The sequence below is a fragment of the Delphinus delphis genome, chromosome 2 (assembly GCF_949987515.2).
Source record: "Delphinus delphis chromosome 2, mDelDel1.2, whole genome shotgun sequence".
NCBI classification, from domain to species: Eukaryota; Metazoa; Chordata; class Mammalia; order Artiodactyla; family Delphinidae; genus Delphinus; species Delphinus delphis.
In genome coordinates this window covers 98,770,666-98,790,493 of record NC_082684.1, presented here as the reverse complement: position 1 = coordinate 98,790,493, position 19,828 = coordinate 98,770,666, and the positions used below count along the sequence as shown (strand labels likewise).

Here is a 19,828-nt window from a genome sequence, read left to right as displayed (position 1 = left end):
TTCTATATTTGTAATTTTCAGTTTGGGCAGTTATAAATAAAGCTACTATATATTTTTGGTTTTTAATATTTTCTTTCTTTACAACTTCTACTTATGACTTTTTCTGCTATGTACTCACTCTTGTGTGCCTTTTACTTTGGACTTTTTACTTCTGAAGTGAATTTTTTCATTTACTTCGCATGTTTAAGTCATTTCTGAGTTTTTCTAATTCTGATTTATATCTTTCCTATATCTTAGCATCATCTTCTTAACGTCTTTTCACGTGTTTTAAAATAGTAGTTACAGTTTTCATCTGTGTTATAGGCACATCGCTCAGGCGTGCTTTCATTTTAAGGATGTCCTGCTTCTTCAACCACAGTCCTTTCATGTGAAATCAAGCTTCCAGAACTTGTGTCAGGGAAAGGTGGTTGAGAATAGTTTTTCTAGATATGGCTCTAAAGCATCTTCTTATGTCACTTTTATGAAGAGCTTAACAATATGGCCTCATATTTACCATGATTTCCTGCTTCTTCTGTACCTTCTTCCAGAATCGTAATTTCTTTTGTACCCATTGTCCTTACATTGGAGATCTTTATGACCAGACTTCAGTAGTGTTTGGTACTTTTATTACTAGCAATTCCTCTACACTGTGGAGCTCTGTACTGAAAGGGAGCTTTGGATTATTAATTTTGAGCGTTCATAGGTCTCACTATGTTCTAGCCCCTTAAGGCTTTACCATGAATTCACAAATTACCATCAATTACCTGCAAATGGAAGTGTGTAAAACCCTACCCAGTTTCAACTGCTGTTCTCAAATTGGCCCACTTTGCTTTTCAGTGACTGCCTGTTGGTTGTTTTATCCTCCTATACTCACTTCCATTAGGTGGTCTGTTGTGTCCCTTGCTTTCTCCTGCACAGGTGTCAATACCAATTGCGATTGCAGCTCTTGGAGATTTGTCCTCACCTACTAAGACTTTGGGATTCATGGGGATTCTCATCACTTAATTTTGTTGTTTATGTTGTGCAGGGGTTGGGTTGTTTGTTTGCTTTGGCTAACTCTTCTAGTAACTTTATGTAGAGGGTTTGGGAGACATTAAAAACCATGTTACTTCTACCATCTTCCCAGCTCACAGCAGTCTTGCCGTTTTTCTCAAAAAAAAAAAGTTGTTAAAGGTACTGTGTATTTTCTGAAGTCCTAAAGCGGAGCTAAAAGTGGTAAAAATTCCTTCTAGCAGAGGCAAATTCAAGGAACATTTTTCATTTTTGTATATAACACTAGACACATCAGAATCTACAGCAGTATCATCCTCAAAGGATCATTAAAATATTAAATTCGTGTTGAAATTTAAAAAGAAATTTCATGAGTAGAAGCTTCAGGTCCTCCAAGTTAATCGAACAATTAGGGACTAATAACAATTTCTTTAACAAAATAGGATAATTTTTCTGTGTTGCAAATGTTTCTTCCACCTAATATGATGATGTCTAACTTTCAGGGTTCATAGCAGTAGCCTCCTGTTAGTTGTCAGTACACCTCCCTTGGAAAAAGAGTCCTGAGTCTTTTTTACCACTTTTTTTTACTTTTCTTTTTTTTTTTGTTTTTAACCTGCTAGTTTTCTGTTCAAAAAGGAGTAGAAAAGGTGCTGTAAATTAGAGAATCACTGTTGAGATTTACTGAATATTTCAAGTATTTAAAAAACATCACTAAGAGAAACTTCTTTGACAAGTTCTGTTATTTGGGGATGTGTTTTTATAAAAAGAGTCAATCTGAAATCAAAATACATGTATGGGATGAAGTTTGATTGTTTAAAATTAATGGGTAACCTATGCCTCTGATTTAAAAGCTCATGTTTATAAATTTGATTTAATGATGATATAAAATTCCATACATGTCTGCACTTGGAAACTAAATAAGCACAAATAAATTTTGGCCTCTCCAAAATTTTATAAAATATAAAAAAACATTTTATATTTTTAGAAACTGAAAGATGTTTTGTGATGTTCTAGTCATCATAAGATGGAAACAAATGATTCATTTTATCATAAAAAAGAATATACGTTAGTCAGGTTAGATGAACATAAGCATAGGCAAGAGTAGCTTCTCTTTTAAAGGTCTATAAATGCTAAATTATAAGTAGCACATATGAATTCATCAATTTTTTGACATTTGGATAGGTGTAATGAAATTAAAACTTAGAAATAGTTGATTGCTTAGCACTTATATAAAACAAATATTTATAAAATATTTTTATGTTTAAAATCGTGATGTTAGCCCGTGTTTTACAGTTTTTAAATCAAGGAGCAAAGAGGTGAAGATTCATATGACAATGAAATCAGTAACAGAAATGAAATTTAAACTTTGAATCCCTAAGATTCCCAATATGATTCATAACTCATTGTCAGGTTATGTTTTAAAACGTCACCTATATTTTAATATCCAATAAAAATAAGTTACATGTCATTTTTTCCTCTTTAATCCAAACAAATAATTCATATCTAATTTGGATAATTATAATATAACATTAGAGTTTCATAAGTATTCTAAGTAATAGTTATAATTTAAAGACATAGTTTTGAAATAAGTATGGATTTTATATTAGTCTCTGCCAGCATTATTGGCTAACATTATTGGTGTCATTGGGAGAGGTCAAATTAATTTTTTTGTTTACTGTTGGAAAAAGCAGTTGAAACTTTCTTTCCTGTCTTGAACAACTTTGATTTTGTGTTTCTAGAGGTAACCATGTTTGTGACTAGCATGATTAGACTAACATTGGATTGGTTGACTTAGTCCCATTCAAGTTAATGTTTCAGATTAGGGCATCAATTAATTACATGTATTGCTTACTTTAGGGTCAAACCCCAGTTAGAAAATGTGACCTCTGACCTCTTGTGACATGTTTGGCATTGAAATTTGAGTTCTCCTGGAGTTCTTCCTGTCACTACAGACAGACATAAGCCCAAACTGTAAGTCTTCTTCATGTGTAGGTTGCCTTTGAAGTTGCAACTAGGTACACATTATTTATTTATTTGTTTATTTATTTATTACAGTTCAGTTTTATGAAACCCGTGATTTCTAGGAACTATTTGTTAAGTTATAATTTTGTCTTTGTCAATTTCTATTCCCTCATAAGATTTATTGTAGAATAGGAAAATGGCCATTGCCTAAGTTACTTCTTTGAAAATAAAGTTAGTTTTAAAAAATTAGCAGTTAATGTTATGCTGTATATGTACTTCCAAGAATTCTTCATTCTCATAACTACATTCTCATTTCAATCTACATTGATTTATTCTTTCTTATAGATCTTCTTATGGTAGCAGATTGGCAGGTACAGTTTACCACTGTTACCATTGTTATTTTATTTTACATAATAACAGCCTTACAGAAGAAGTAACTGATTCTGAAGAACCATAATCCACAATTCTACAGTGAGTTTTTTCTAGTGGCACTCGCCTTGGCTTGGATTGTTGTCTAGCTGTTTTCATGTTTCACATTTCTCTGCAGTTCTGTGATGGAAACATACAGACAAGGCACAGAAAAGTGTCAATAACCATTAAAGAATAAAACAATAGTACCAAATAATAGGAGAGGTATCACAGACAGAAGACAGCTCAGCCCCATGTGAGTGGAATGTTTAATTAATAACATGATAGACCTTATTTGAGGGGGCAGTCACTGAGGGAGAGTCAGGGAGGCCTTATGGAGGGTATGGAATTGGTCAGGCCTTGGAAGTTGGATGGGATTTGGTGAGGCAGAGAGGGGAGTCAAAACAGAGGGACTGTAGAGTTTTGGGGGAAAGGGAATGAAAAGGCAGAGAGGCCCAAACTAGGAGGGCCTCTAATGCCAGCATTGAGATTTTAATCCTGTGGCTAGAGGGGAATGTAAATGTGTTTGGAGTATCCTAGACTGGATAGATTGAATGGTCCTCTTAAATGTCTGCTCTTCCCTACCTGGCCTGGGTTTTAGCCTTGAGTAATTTCCTGCCTTTGCAGTGGCAGCAGGTTCCTAATTGGGGCCTCTGGTCTCCTGGTCTTGCTAGTCTGTTTCCTCTTCCCGTCACTGGTGTCAGAGATGTTTTTCAAAAACACTATCTTATCAGATGTTCCACAACTGAAAGCCTTCTTCTGTTGCCGATGCTTTCCCAATCCCTTGTTCAGGGTGTCAATACCTCGGCCTTCCTCATTTGCATCACCTCTTGCTGTTTCCTGCTCAGAATGACCTGTACTGCAGACATTGGGCTCTTGAGGGCCTCAGCTCTGCTGTGTTCCACACTTGGCTGGGATGCCAGTCCTCCTGGACTTGTCCACTAGACAGACTCCTTTTTCAAGACATATCTCCTAGGAAGTCATTTCTGACACCTTTAAGTTGACCTAAGCCTCACATTTTATCAGTTTTCTAGATTTTAGGTCTGATTATGTTCTTGATTTCCCCATTGTGCGTAAAGTGCAAATACTTGAACAAGCTGTTTGTGCTGAGCCTTTCACAGTCGGACCCTAACTTTCCTTCCTTCCATGACCTGCCTCCCTCAACTCAGAGTCCATCTGATGAGACTGTTCTCAGTTGCCTCAGAACCCTATTATTTTGATTCTTTATTTTGTATTTTTCCTTCATTAATGGACAGAACATCCCCTTTCTTTTAAGATCCAACTCAAACATGATTTCCTTTGAGATATTGATTTATTCCTCACTATAACCAATCCCTTTACTCTTACTCTTTGCTCACATAGTAACATGTATAAAGCTGAATTTTTATTATGTGTTATAGCCTTTTATGATCTTTAAAAAATATTTCTGCTTCCTTTGCTGTTTGTGAGCATCTTGAGGGTAGGGCATGCATCTTTCCTACCTTTGGATCTTAGTATGAAGCATAGTAGCTGGGACAAGATGCTGAGAAAAGGTTTCTTAATTATAATAAATATTCTGTTGCATTAACTGAAGAAGTAGTTTCAAAGAAGATTATAATAATTGAGAACATCGAGTCATTATTTTGTGACAAGCACAATGCCCTATATGATTTCTCATTTAATTTTCACACTGGAACTCCGTGAGGTCTATTGTCATTACCCTCATTTTGTTGATGAAGATGATGAAGTTTAGGCAGGTGAAATAAAATGCCTACAGCCACACAGGTTTCTGGCGGTAGAACTGAAATTTGAATATAGATCTAATGTCATAGTCCAAGCTCCTAACCATTAAATGTTTCCTTTTGATATTTAATGAATTTATATTTGTATCCTTGCAAACTTTGAAGTTTTAAAAACATTGTCGTCTACTCGGTGTTTCCATATTATCTCATTTCAGCCTAACAGCAACTCTGGCGTTCATTTTAGCCCCACTTTATGGGTAAAGAATATGAGGCTGTATGAGTAAATTATTTGTCACAGGTTAAATGTTAGAATTAGGGAGAACCTAGTTCTTCAGAGTATAATCTAATTTTAAAAATAAATTCATTGATGATGCTGTTTAGGTTTGAAGTTTATTACTTTTTTGTTCAATGCAATCTTAAAATATTTGTTATCTACCTATCCATCTATAAAGCACCTAGTGGCAGATCATTATTATTACTTCTAATTTTTTTTATTGTGGTAAAGTGTACAGAACATAAAACATACCATCTTAACCATTTTTAAGTATGCAGTTCAGTGGTATGAAATACACTCACATGGTTGTGCTGCTGTCACCACCACCCATCTCCATAGCTCTTTTCATCTTGCAAAACTGAAACTCATTACCTATTAAACAGTAACTCCTCCTTCCCCCCAGACCCTGGCAGCCACTATTCTACTTTCTGTTCCTATGACTATGACTACTCGAAGTACCTTATATAAGTGGAATCACACAGTATTAGTCTTCTTCTGACTGGCTTATTTCATTTAATATAATGTCCTCATGTTCATCCATGTTGTAGCATATTGCAGAATTTTCTTTTTTAAGGATGAATAATATTCCATTGTATATATAGACCACCTTATGTTTATCCATTCACCCATCATTGAACACTTGGGTTACTTCCACGTTTTAGCTATTGTGAACAGTGCTGCTATGAACATGGTGTACATATACCTCTTTGAGACTCTGCTTTCAGTTCTTTTGGGTATGTACCCAGAAGTAGAATTGCTGGATCATATGATGATTCTATTTTTAATTTTGTGAGGAGCTACCATACTGTTTTACACAGCAGCTGTACCATTTTACATTCCCACCAACAGTGCACAAGAGTTCCAAATTTTCTGTGACCTAGTCAACACTTATAATTTTCTGTTTTGATAGTAGCCATCCTGATGGGTGTGAATGGTATCTCCTGTTTTGTTTTGTTTTTTTTTTAATTGGAGTATAGTTGCTTTCCAATGTTGTGTTTCTACTGTGCAGCAAAATGAATCATCTATACACATACATACACATACATATATCCCTCTTCTTTGGATTTCCTTCCCATTTACCACAGTGCATTAAGTAGTCTTGTTGTGTTTTGATTTACATTGCCCTAATGATGAGTGATGTTGAGCATTTTTTCATGTGTTTATTGGTCCTTTAAACATCTTCTTTGGAGAAATGTCTGTTCAGGTCCTTTGCCTGTTTTTGAATCAGGTTTATATGTTGTTGAGTTTTAGGAGTTCTCTGTATGTTCTGGATAATAATTTCTCATCAGATATATGATTTTTGAATATTTTCTCCTTTTTGTGGGTTGCCTTTTAACTCTGTGGGTAGTGTCTCTTGAGGTACAAAATTTTAAAATTTTCATGAAGTCCAATTTGACTATATTTTCTTTTGTTGCCTGTGCCTTCGATGTCATATCCAAGAGATCATCACCAAATCCAGTGTTGTGAAGCTTTTGTCCTAAGTTTTCTTCCAAGAGTTTTATTGTTTTTGATCTTACATTTAGGTCTTTTATCCATTTTGAGTTTATTTCTGTGTATTCTGTTAGGTGAAAGTCTGACATCATTCTTTTGCATTTTGATGTCCAGTTTTTACAGCACCATTTGTTGAAAAGAGTGTTTCCCCACTGAGTAGTCTTGGCACCCTTGTCAAAAATCCTTTGGCGGTATATGCAAGGATTTTATTTCTGGGCTATCTTATTCCATTGTCTGTATGTCTGTCTTTATGCCAGTACCACACTGTTTGGATTACTGTAGCTTTGAAGTAGATTTTGAAATCAGGAAGTATGAGTCCTTCAATTTTTTCTTCTTCTTTCAAGATTGTTTTGGCTATTTGGGGTCCATTGAGATTCCATATGAATTTTCTGATTGGTTTTTGTATATCTGAAAAAAAGTCATTGGGATTTTGATAGGGATTGCATTGAATCTATAGATTGCTTTCGGTAATATTGACATTTTAATAATATTAGTTCTTCCAATCCACAAACATGGGATGTGTTTCCATTTACAGTTGACCCTTGAACAACAAAGGTTTGAACTGTGCGGGTCCACTTATACACAGACATTTAAAAAGTAAATATGTACTACAGTACTACATGATCTGTAGTTGGTTGACTCCATGGATGTGGAACCATCGATATGGAGGGCTGACTGTAAGGATATACATGGATTTTTGACTGTATGGATGTAGGTGCACCCAACCCCCATGATGTTCAAGGGTCAGCTGTATTTATGTCTTTAATTTCTTTCAGCAGTGTTTTTTAGTTTTCACTGTATAAGTCTTTCACCTCATTGGTTAATTTAATTCCTAAGTATTTTATTCTTTTTGATGCTGTTGTAAATGGAATTATTGTAATAATTTCCTTTTCAGATAATGTCAAATACTGTGCTCGTTTTACTTTTTCTTTTCCAATTTAGATTCCTTTTATATCTTTTTCTTGTCAAATTTCTCTGGCTAGAACTTCCAGTACTACGTTGACTAGAAGTGGTGAAAGCGGGCATCCTTGTCTTGTTCCTGATCTTAGAGGAAAAGCTTTCAGTCTTTCACCATTGAGTATGATGGTTGCTGGGGTTTTTTCATATATGGCTTTTATTATGGTGTAGTAGTTTCCTTCTGTACCCCATTTGTTGAGTGTTTTTTAATCATGAAGAGGTGTTGAGTGTTGTCAAATGCCTTATCTGCATCTATTGAGGTCATCATAGGATTTTTTATCTTTCATTCTGTTAACGTGCTTTGTTAACGTTTGTTGATTTACATAGTTTGATCCATCCTTGTGTCTATAAAGCACCTAGTGGCAGAGCATTACTGTTAAATTTTTTTTAAACTTCTAAAAGTAACATAACCATATTGTAGGATACTTGCAGAAAAATAAAAAGCAGAAAAATAATCACCTGTAATTTCTCTACTCCAATCCCATTTTGATGTATTTCTTTCTGGTCATTTTCCACATGCTTATTATTTTCTCAACATTATTTAGCCTTTTTCCTTGTTATATGGTTACCATAAATTATTATTAGTAATGGTTGTACAATATTCCATCTGGTGAGACTGTTCCGTGCTGTTTTGGGAGGGAGGAGGGATGAGTAGTAAGATAAACATTTATTGTAAGGTTACATTACGTTATCTTACCTTCAAATCAACTGCATGGGTTGACACTATTAATTTTACTTAAGGATATGCCCACTGGGATGCAGAGAGGTTAAATCACTTGTTCAGGGTTATGTAGCTAGTAAGTGGTAAAGCTGGTATTGGAACTGAGACCTGGTGACTTAAGAGGCCATGCTTTTTCCCCTTTACTTTTGTATTGCCTCCATATGTCATTTATTAAATTCTTATAACAACTCGTGTTTTAATATTCAGTAATATAAGTAATGAAGGTGAAAGCTTAGAGGATAACAGTGGTTGGTACAGGAACCATTGGTGTAGAGTGGGTTAGTGCTGGGCACTGGACTGATCGCTTTACATTCATTACCTTGTTCAGCTTTTATTACGACCCTGTGGGTACATATTATCATCATGCTGCCATTGGTTGGATAACTTGGGTGTTTTCAGTTTTTTCACTAGTCTCCTCATGCTTTGAATTATTTCCTTATGATGGATGCTCAGGTTGTCTCCATTTTCCCTCCACCTTGCAAATAACCATGCATTGCTCCAACTCTTCACAGCTACAAGTAACAGTTTAATTTTGACCCGCATGAGTAATTTGTTGATGTGTGTATCCGGGAACATTTTGACTATAGGAAATGCATCCACTTAATTTGACCAAGCTCTCGAGAGGATGCCCATCTACATGTTCATTAGTGCACAAGGACACAGTTTCTGCAAGCGTCTGCATATACTTGACGTCCAGCATAAGTTTTGTCACTCAGATATTTTAATTTACATTTCTGTCTTTATTAATGAGAGCACCAGTTCTTGGTGTTCTTAGAAGGTTTTGGCCTTTCTTTTCTGTGGATGTCTGTTTTTATACTTTGCCCATTTTCCCACTGGGGTTGTCTTTTTCTGTTGGTTTGTAGAAGCTCTTTCTGTTAATTCTCCTATACACTTTATGCTTTGTAAATATTTTTTCTTATTCTGTTAATCTGTTTACTAACCTTTCCCAAAGTGTTCTTTGTTGAACAGAAATTTTAGATTTTAATATGATCAAATTCAATATTTTTTGCCTAATGTTTTGTGCTTTTGAAATTTTATTTAAGGAATCCTTCTTAATTAGACCACAAGAATTAGGTCTTTATCTGTAGTTCTCTTTTTATGCGGTGGTAGAAAAGGATCCAATTTTATTTTTCTCTCTATAGTGAGTCTGCCTGCTTCTTTAGAATTCGAACTTTAGAGTCAGTAACTCTTGGAGATGTTTTAGGGGCCCTTAGCACAACATATAGTTTACTCTTAAATATTTAGTCGTGCCATTTTTTGTTTGCCCTCGGCCCCTGCAACCTCCTCCCACCAATAAGTAAGCTTTATAGGTACGGATCTTTTTCTGTTTTGTGTATTGGTATATGCCAAGCACCAAAAGATAGTGACTGGCACATGACATTCACTCAGCAGCCTTCACCTTACTTGTGAATGTTGGGTGCATGTCCGCTCTTTTCCTGTAGCCAGTTGTCCTTGCTACAGAAAGCTTGAAATCTCTACTAGAACTAGACTGTTTCTGTTATCAGCTCTCCTATTAACTAGCTGTGTTTTCTCAGGGAAGTCAGTTTCCTTTCTTCATCTGCAAATTAATGCCCCTGTGTAACCACCGTCTTAATCAAGATATAGAAAGTTGGGCTTCCCTAGTGGTGCAGTGGTTGAGAGTCCGCCTGCCGAGGCAGGGGACACGGGTTCGTGCCCCGGTCCGGGAAGATCCTACATGCCGCGGAGCAGCTAGGCCCGTGAGCCATGGCTGCTGAGCCTGCGCGTCCAGAGCCTGTGCTCCGCAACGGGAGAGGCCACAACAGTGAGAGGCCCGTGTACCGCCAAAAAAAAAAAAAAAAGATATAGAAAGTTGTCATCACCCCCAGAAGTTCCCTTGTAGTCCTTTGTAGTCAGTTCACCTGTTCCTCAGCCCCAGGCAGTAGTGATTGGCTTTTCTGTCACAGTGACTGATTATCTTTGCTTGTTCTAGAATTTTATATAAATGGAATCATATAGTATCTTCTTTTTCATGATTAGCTTCTCCTGGTCAGCATGTTTTGAGATTCATGTGCTACGTATATTGATAGTTTATTCCTTTTTTATTGCTAAGTAGTAGTCCATTATATGGATATACCACAGGGTTTTTTTGTTCATTTGTTTTACTTTTTGGTCACACCACATGGCATGTGGGACCTTAGTTCCCTGACCAGGGTTTGAACCCACGCCCCCTGCAGTGGAAGCGTGGAGTCTGGACTGCCAGGGAAGTACCTATGCTACAGTTTTTAAAATCCAGTCACCTGCTGAGGGGCATTCGGGATTATGATAAAAGCTACAACGTGTTTTTGTGTACTGGTGTAGATGATGTATGTTTGGATAAATACCTAAGAGTAGAATACCTGTAACTGGGGCCATAAAAAAGGATGGATGGTGGATGGTTTTTAATTTGCGTATATATATTATATTCATATGTGTATCAAATAAATATAAACAGCTAGAACTTCATTTGTTCCAAAAATATTTTGGGGACAATTAGAGAAAGAATTAAGTAGCGTAAATAGAGTAAGGTAGTATGTATCAGAAGGGGACGGGAAGGGTGAAGAAAAGAGAAATGAGCATTGATCTGAGTAACCTAATCAACCATTACAGTAGTATAACTCTCTCTCCTATATGTATATACATGTATATATTTTAAAATCTTGTCCATTTATATCTTTAATATTATACCATGAACGTTTTCTCACACTGTTGTGTTTTTTAAAACAATAACTTTATTAGGTGCATTTTGCTCTATTGGGTGAATATGTAACTTATTTTATATCCATAATTTATTTTACTGTTATGGACACTTGGATCCTTTTTTTCCCTATAAAATTTAAGGTGTGAGGAACATTTTTCTACATAAATCCCATATCTCATACAGATTGTTTCTACAGAAGTAGAATTACTGAGTCCAATGATAGGGCCATCTATAAGGTGTTGTGAGAAAGTGCTTTCCAGACGGTGTTTTTAGCAAAGCTGTGTTGAGAGTTGGCTGTCTTAATGCATCTTTACCAGCTCTGAGAATAATTTTAAGTATCTTGCTCACTTGACAGGTGAAATAGTTTTCTTACTGTTATAGTTTTGCATTTTAAGAATACAGGCTCTTTGTCTTATTTGTAATAAAATATTCCATTTTATTGTTTGCTTTTCTTTTTTTAAATATTTATTTATTTATGGCTGAGTTGGGTCCTCGTTGCTGCGCGCGGGCTTTTCTCTAGTTGTGGTGAGCGGGGGCCACTCCTCGTTGCAGTGCGCGGGCTTCTCATTGTGGTGGCCTCTCCTGCTGCGGAGCTTAGGCTCTAGGTGCATGGGCTTCAGTAGTTGTAGTTCGTGGGCTCTAGAGTGCAGCTCAGCAGCTGCGGCGCACGGGCTTAGTTGCTCCGTGGCATGTGGGATCTTCCTGGACCACGGCTCGAACCCGTGTCCCCTGCATTGGCAGGCGGACTCCCAACCACTGCGCCACCAGGGAAGCCCCTGTTTGCTTTTCATTTGCAGAATGGAAGTCAGTGGTGGTTGCTCCAGAGGCTAGGGGAAAAAAAAAGGATTTGTGATGTTTATGTCATGGAGAAATTTCACATTTCTTATCTAGTCAGATATTTTGGATCTTCTCCTCTGTTATGTCCATAGCTTTTATACTCAGAATGTCTGTTAACATCATGAGATTAGATCAATCTTCACTTAAAATTTTATCTCAAATGTGATGTTTTCATTTGAGTCTTTTTTCAGCCCCTGAGCCAGTTCAGTGAGGCCAGTTGGGAGCCGTTAGGTACTGAAATTATGGGGCAGTACTGATTTTATCCAGATCATCCAGAGTACACTTAAAATAAATTTGCTATATTGCCATCAAAACGAAGGCCTCTAGCCTTCATGATAGCGTGAAGGTGTAAGTAAGGCAGTGGTCCCCAAACTTTTTGGCACCAGGGACTGGTTTTGTGAAAGACAATATTTCCACGGAGCGGGGGTTGTGGGGAGGTGGTTCAGGCAGTAATGGGAGCGATGGGGAGTGGTGGGGAGGGATGGGGAGCGATGGGGAGTGGTGGGAAGCGATGGGGAGCGATGGAGAGCGGCAGATGAAGCTTCTTCGCTCACTTGCCTGCAGCTCACCTCCTGCTGTGCGGCCCGGTCCCTAACAAGCCTTGGCCTGGGGATTGGGGACCCCTGAGGTAAGGGGCAGGAGGACAATACAAGGCGTTCCTTGTATTTTTTAATTAACAGAAAACATACCAGTGCATTTTTTGGTGGTTCCTTCTTCTGCAGGATATGATCATAGTTATATTGTTTTCATTAGTGTGCCCATCTCTCAATATACTCATTTCAAACTGCATGACATGTTTCTGAGATTGAATCATTAGAAGGGTTAAAGATAGATAATTAATTTTAGGAAATTATGATTCATAAGACTTCTTACTTTTGTAAAAATGTTAAATTAGCAATGGCTGTTACCGTCAACCATATTTTTTTGTCTTGGAACATGCAGAATTATCTCAGGGGAGATGAAATAACCCTGGGTTCTGCAGCCTTTTGCTTGGACACACCAGTGCTCAACACCTGTTGGAAAGTAGCATCCTAGGAGAGACGTTGGGAGGAAAGTTATTGGAAAGAAAATGGATAGGATGGGAGAAAATTAAAAAGCTGTTGAAAAAGTTCAGAGAAATTGACTATAATATTTAAATTGTAGACATTTACATACTATTTCATGATTTATACTAAGTGAAATTAAAATAGGAGACTAGATGGCCTTTGTAAATGCATCTCAAACCCAAACTGCTATTTTTGTCTCTTTATTTGAAGATCAGCCCTTGTGATGGATATGTAGCATGTAAGAAAATGAGAGACCTGGAGTGGCCTTAACCTGAATTATTAGCATAAGTATTTTCACAGGAACTAAACCTTCCTGAGTACTTGATGATCTAAGAAAAGGAAGAATGGGTTGGGACCCTTTGTTATATTTAAGGTATTGTTTGAGTCACTCAATCCTTCAGAATATATTTATAATTACCTTGGATAGTCTTAAGGCTTATCCAGTATGCTTAGCCTATAATACTGAGTAAGATGACGTTACTCCTCATTTGTGTAACATCTGCAGCACTCTGGTTCTGTTCTACTTTTTGAGAAAAACAGGTGAGAAAAAGTAAGGAATTCCTCAAGTTTAGGCATTGCTCTGAACTAAGGAAGTCGAGCCCAACATGCTGTCACTAAGAGAAAGGAAAGTTCTCTTCTATTGTGCCTTCATCCATGCTCTACTGTTTGAGTGCACAGTGGCTAAGAAGACCCATTTGTGTGGTGAAATTCAGTGGATTAAAATGTATCAAGGAATAATAAAGTATAATGCGTTTCTTGTTAAAACAAAACAGCAAACTGGGACTGGAAAGGAATTTTCTTAATAAAAGCTACCAGTATCCTTTAGCAAGCATCATATTTATATTTGTCACTTTATATTGATAAAATATATCTAATAGTAACCTTCAGCAAGTGTGTTTAATGATGAACTGTTATATGAATCCTTTGTAAGATCTGAAACAAGAATATCCATATTAATACTACCTAAGGGTACATTGTACTGGAAGTCCTAATTAGCACAATAAGAAAAGACAAGTTTAGTAGACGTACTTAGACAAACCTAAAACTAATACGGGTTTAGCAGGGTTTCCCAACCTTGGTGTACCAGCAACCACCGACCAGAAAATATTAAATAAAACCCTCTTTTCAAAAGAAACAAAAAACATGCAGTACCTAGGAAAAACCCAAAAGATGTGCAAGAGTTTTATGGGGAAAAATTGTAAGACCTTATTAAGGACATAGAAAAAGTTATAAATAAATTAACAATTATGCAAAGTTCATCAGTGAAAGTTAACATTACTTAATATTGTAATGGTATTTATTCTTCTCTAATCTAAATCACAGCAGTGTTTTTCATGGATCTTGCCGATTGACTTTAAAATTACTATGGATGAATAAAGGACAGAGAGCTAAGATGAGTTTAGAAAGGAAGGAGGGGACCTGCCTAAGATTGGCAAGCTTGTGTGGGACCAGGGAGCTTTCGTACATTTGGATGGATGGTAGATGGTGGCTACTTTTTCGTAAAAATAGTCTTCAGCCAATAGGTACATGAACAAAAATCAAAAGGGAGTACTGTTTAAAAAAAGAAAAGTCTTCCTCCTACCCCTGCCTGCTGAACCAATGTTCTTGGAAGTAATGTCTTTTTTTTTTTTTTTTTTTTTTTTTTTTTTTTGCGGTATGCGGGCCTTTCACTGTTGTGGCTTCTCCCGTTGCGGAGCACAGGCTGCGGAGCACAGGCTCCGGACGCGCAGGCTCAGTGGCCATGGCTCACGGGCCCGGCCGCTCCGCGGCATGTGGGATCCTCCCGGACCAGGGCACGAACCCGTGTCCCCTGCATCGGCAGGCGGACTCTCAACCACTGCGCCACCAGGGAAGACCCGGAAGTAATGTCTTTTACAGTTCCTGGAATATACCTCTAGAACTCTTATACAGAGATAATTATATAATGTTTTTGAGAAATTGTACCATTTTATACCATGATTTTTTTTCACTGACTTTTTTTTAAATTGAGGTATAAGTGACAAATAACATTGTATTAGTTTTAGGTATACAAGATAATGATTCAATATTTGTATGTATTGCAAAATGATCACCATAAGTCTAGTTAACATCCATCACCACACAGTTACAAAAAACTTTTTTCTTGTGATGAGGAATTTTAAGATCTATTCTCTTAGCAACTTTCAAATATGCAGTACAGTAGTATTAATTATAGTCACCATGATGTACACTATATCTCCATGAGTTATTTGTCTAATAACTGGAAGTTTGTACATTTTGACCATGGTCACCTGTTTTGCCCACTCCCCTCCCCACTCCCCACCTCTGGCAACCACCAGTCTGTTCTCTGTATCAAATGAGCTTTTTTTTTTTTTGGTTTGTTTCACATATAAGTGAGATCATATGGTATTTGTCTTTACATGTCTGACTTATTTCACTTAGCATGATGCCTTCAAGATCCATCTATGTTATCACGAAAGGCAAGATTTATTTCCTTTTTTGTGGCTAATATTCCATTATATATCTGTATCTCACATTTTCTTTATTCATTCGTCTGTCCATGGACACTTAGGTTGTTTCCATGTCTTGTCTCTTGTAAATATCTTGGCTATTGTAAATAATGCTTCAGAGAACATGGGGGTGCAGATGTGTTTTCATTTTCTTCAGATAAATACCCAGAAATAGAATTGCTGGATCATATGGTAGTTCTATTTAAAATTTTTTGAGGAACCTCCTCTATTTCTTTTCCATAGTGGCTAAAGCAACTTACATTCCCACTGACACTGTACAAAGGTTCCCTTTTCTCTACATCCTCACCAACACTTGTTATCTCTTGTCTTTTTGATGATGGCCATTCTAACAGGTGTGAAGTGATATCTCATTGTGATTTTTGATTTGCATTTCCCTGATGATTAGTGATGTTGAGCATCTTTTCATATACCTGTTGGCCATCTTTATGTCTTCTTTGGAGTGTCTATTCAGGTCCTCTGCCTGGCTTTTAGTTGGGTTGTTTTTTGCTATTGAATTGTATGAATTCTTTTTTTTTTTTTTTTTTTTTTTGCGGTATGCGGGCCTCTCACTGTTGTGGCCTCTCCCGCTGCAGAGCACAGGCTCCGGATGTGCAGGCCCAGCGGCCATAGCTCACGGGCCCAGCCGCTCCGCGGCATGTGGGATCCTTCCAGACCGGGGCACAAACCTGTGTCCCCCACATCGGCAGGCGGACTCCCAACCACTGCGCCACCAGGGAAGCCCCATGTATGAATTCTTTATATATTTTGGATATTATCCTTTATACCATGATTTTTTAAACACAATATATCTTAGAACTTATGTCATCTTAATGTCTGTAATACTGCTTCATTTCTTTTAATGATTATATAATAATCCTTGGCATGTTATATTATAAATTAGCCAGGCCCCTAAGATGTATGTTTAGATGTTTCTCATCTCTTCTTGCTGTCAAAAATGCTAAAATGAATTTCCTCCCTTGGGTATTATTTCACACGTGTCTGACTATGTCTATAGGATGAATATCTAGAAGCAGAATTGCTGAGAAATTCTTGTTTAGTCCTCGACAGAACTTTAGAATCAACTTGCCTAGTTTGTGGTGGTGTTCAGTTAAATTATCTTAGAGGCAATTTGGATTTTGTTGTCTTTCATCTAAATATCGAGCATGTCTTTCCATTTGCTCTTTTTTTATATCAGTAGCTTTTCAAAAATTTCTTCGTATAGTTCTTGTCCTTTCTTCTATTACTAAGTATTTTATTTTTCTTATTGCTGTAGTAAATAATTGGGGTCTTGTCTTTTTTTAAATCTCCTAAATTTTTTTGTTATGTATGTGTATATGAATGCTATTAATTTTAGTATATTAGTTTGTACCCAAACAAATAATTGATTAAATTCTTTGATTTAAAATAGCACACTAGCTGATTTTCTTGGGTTTTATAGGTATGTATTATGCAAATAATGATCATTTTAACTCCTTACCAACTTTATACCCCATTTCTTTCTCTATTTCAGCTATGTTGGTTATTACCTTTGGCAGAGTGTCAAAGACATTTTTGTTTGTTTGTTTTGTTTTTGTTTTCTTTTTGCGGTACACGGGCCTCTCACTGTTGTGGTGTCTCCCGTTGCGGAGCACAGGCTCCAGACGCGCAGGCTCAGCAGCCATGGCTCACGGGCCCTGCCGCTACGCGGCACATGGGATCTTCCTGAACTGGGGCACGAACCCGTGTCGCTGCATCGGCAGGCGGACTCTCAACCACTGTGCCAGCAGGGAAGCCCCAAAGACATTTTTGAATATGCCTGATCAGGTTAAGGAAGTGCTTATTCATTCCCATTTTGTTAGGGGCTAGATGTTGAATTTTACTGATTTTCAACATGTTTAGAAATTCTGTGCTTTTTCACTTTCGATCTATTAATGGGATGAATTATATTTCTAGATTTCTTAATAATAAATCTTCCTAGAAATCCTGGAATTAAATACCCAGTTATGGTACATTCTTTTGATATTTGAATGTATTAATATATTAACATTAATTTATGTTAATATTTAATATTAGACTGTATATTCAAATATTTTATTTAGGATTTTTTAATACCAGTATTCCTATGGGACACTAGTTTTCTTTTTCTATGTAATTTTTATGGGGTTTTGTTACCATTATTATGTTAGATTGCTTGCTTTCCTTCTTTATTATGTTGTGGAAGACTCTAAATTGCATTGGAGTTACCTGGTCACTAAAAGTCTGATGGAATTACCTTGTGAATATGTCCCTACCTGGTGTTTTTCTGGACAGGTTATTTGCCAACTTCCTCTGTTTATTTCTTTGGAAACATTGGCCTTTTTAAGTATTCTTTTTTTTTCTGTGGTCAACTTTTGATCATTTATATTTTCCTAGAATATTGTAGTGATTATATCTTCATACAGAAATGAACAAAGTAGTTGCTTATGACTGTTTTAATTTCCCTTTTATATATGGCTTTGTCTCTGTAGACATTTCTTAGTTTGTATGTTTTTGTGCTTTGTGTCTTCATTCTTGATTAGATTAGCTAATGATGTCTTCATTTTATTTTTCACTGAGAAGGAGCTCTTGGATTAATATTCTACAATTTTTGTTTTTTTTCCACTAGCACTGCTTTAGCTTTTTAATGATTTTTTTAGATTTTTTGCAGTTTTCAGATAACCTTCTGAATCAGTAGTTTATGAGAGTTTTCTAGTTTCATTATTAATGTCTGGTTTAAGTTCACTGCAACTAGGAAATGTCTATATCACTTTCGGAATCTATTAAGGTCATTTTTTTTGGCTGTGTTGGGTCTTTGCTGCTGCGTGCAGACTTTCTCTAGTTGCAGCGAGCAGGGGCTACTCTTCGTTGCAGTGCGCAGGCTTCTCATTGTGGTGGCTTCTCTTGTTGTGGAGCACGGGCTCTAGGTGCGTGGGCTCAGTAGTTGTGGCTCGCGGGCTCAGTAGTTGTGGCACATAGGTTTAGTTGCTCCACGGCATGTGGGATCTTCCTGGACCAGGGATCGAACCGGTGTCCCCCGCATTGGCAGGCGGATTCTTAACCACTGTGCCACCAGGGAGGTCCCAAGGTCATTTTTATGGCTGACTTCATGCTCAATTTTAATGAATCTTTCTTGGACCTATTGACAAGTTTGTTTTGGATTTCAGAATGAAATCAATTAGATCTGTCTTACGAATTAGGTCTTCTGTATCCATACTTAATTTTGTTCAGTAGATGTTTTTGTGGACTGAGAAAAGTGAATTAAAGTCTCATAATTCTGTATTCCTGTCCATATTTCCTTTCTTTCTTATAGTTTTTGTTTTATAACTACCTATGCCCTATTTGTCTTTTTTAAAAATGATTTTTGCCCTGATTTCCAAATCCTATCCATTGCAGTATTGATCCCTGTTTCATTTGGATTGCATTTTTATGATATGCCTTTGCCCATTCTTTTTCAGTCTAAGTCACTTTAAGTGTCTCTTGTAGATAGTATATTTTTTGTTTTGTGATCCAATATGTGTTTTTCTTTTAATTGTTGAGTTTAGCCAATTTGTATATATTAGAAAGACAAACTTGTTTGGTTTTGGTCCTCTCATGTTTAATAGCCTTTCTTTTGTTGGTTTTTATCTTGCTACATAATGTGTTTTTTATGAGTTTCTTCAGATAACTTAGAAATTTTGTGTTTTTGTTCAAAGAGTACCTTTATAAACTTAAATGCAGTGGTGTGCTTAATTCCTAAGAGAATTTCTGTTGGCTCCCTATTGTGAACAGTGAGGAAATTAGTACATTTTCACTTTTGCCCATTTCCCTTCCCCATTTTCCAAACTTCAGTTGATTATTTCCATTGGTGTTGACCTTTATATATCAAAATATATTTATACCTCTACTGCATGATTTGTCTCCCTTGACTGACAATCAGTAAAGTTGACAAATCGGTCTGTGTGGACTGACTCCACCTTGTCTTCTCCTGCCCCTTCTCCTACCACAGTGGGGCTGCGACTCCCCACATCACTTCCTTCTTACCCTCCAGTTAACTTTAAATAGTGCTGTTTTCTCTGCCAGTGCAGTTATCTCCTAAACAGAAAACAGTTCTCTTCCATGAACTGAAGACACAGAAGGCTCTGCAGTCCCTCTGCCACAGTTTACTCCTTGTCTTGCTTGAAATTCATCCCCTGAGTTTAGAAGTTTCTTCAGGGATGAGTTCTTGCTTTTTTTTTTTTTTTTTAATTTTTGGGCCGCGCCGAGCAGCATATGGGATCTT

General features: G+C 36.8%; 1 protein-coding gene across 12 annotated transcripts in view; it reads left to right on the top strand.

Moving 5' to 3' along the window:
• Positions 1-19,828, top strand: part of ZMYND11 (zinc finger MYND-type containing 11) — a 137,972-nt gene that overhangs the window by 60,804 nt on the left and 57,340 nt on the right. The window contains exon 2 of one of the 12 annotated variants that reach the window (XM_060005271.1): positions 2,827-2,940. The exons of the other annotated variants lie outside the window; for them this stretch is intronic. The gene's annotated coding sequence lies outside the window, so the exon portion shown is untranslated. The remainder of the gene's footprint in view (positions 1-2,826; positions 2,941-19,828) is intronic. 12 annotated transcript variants of the gene reach the window in all.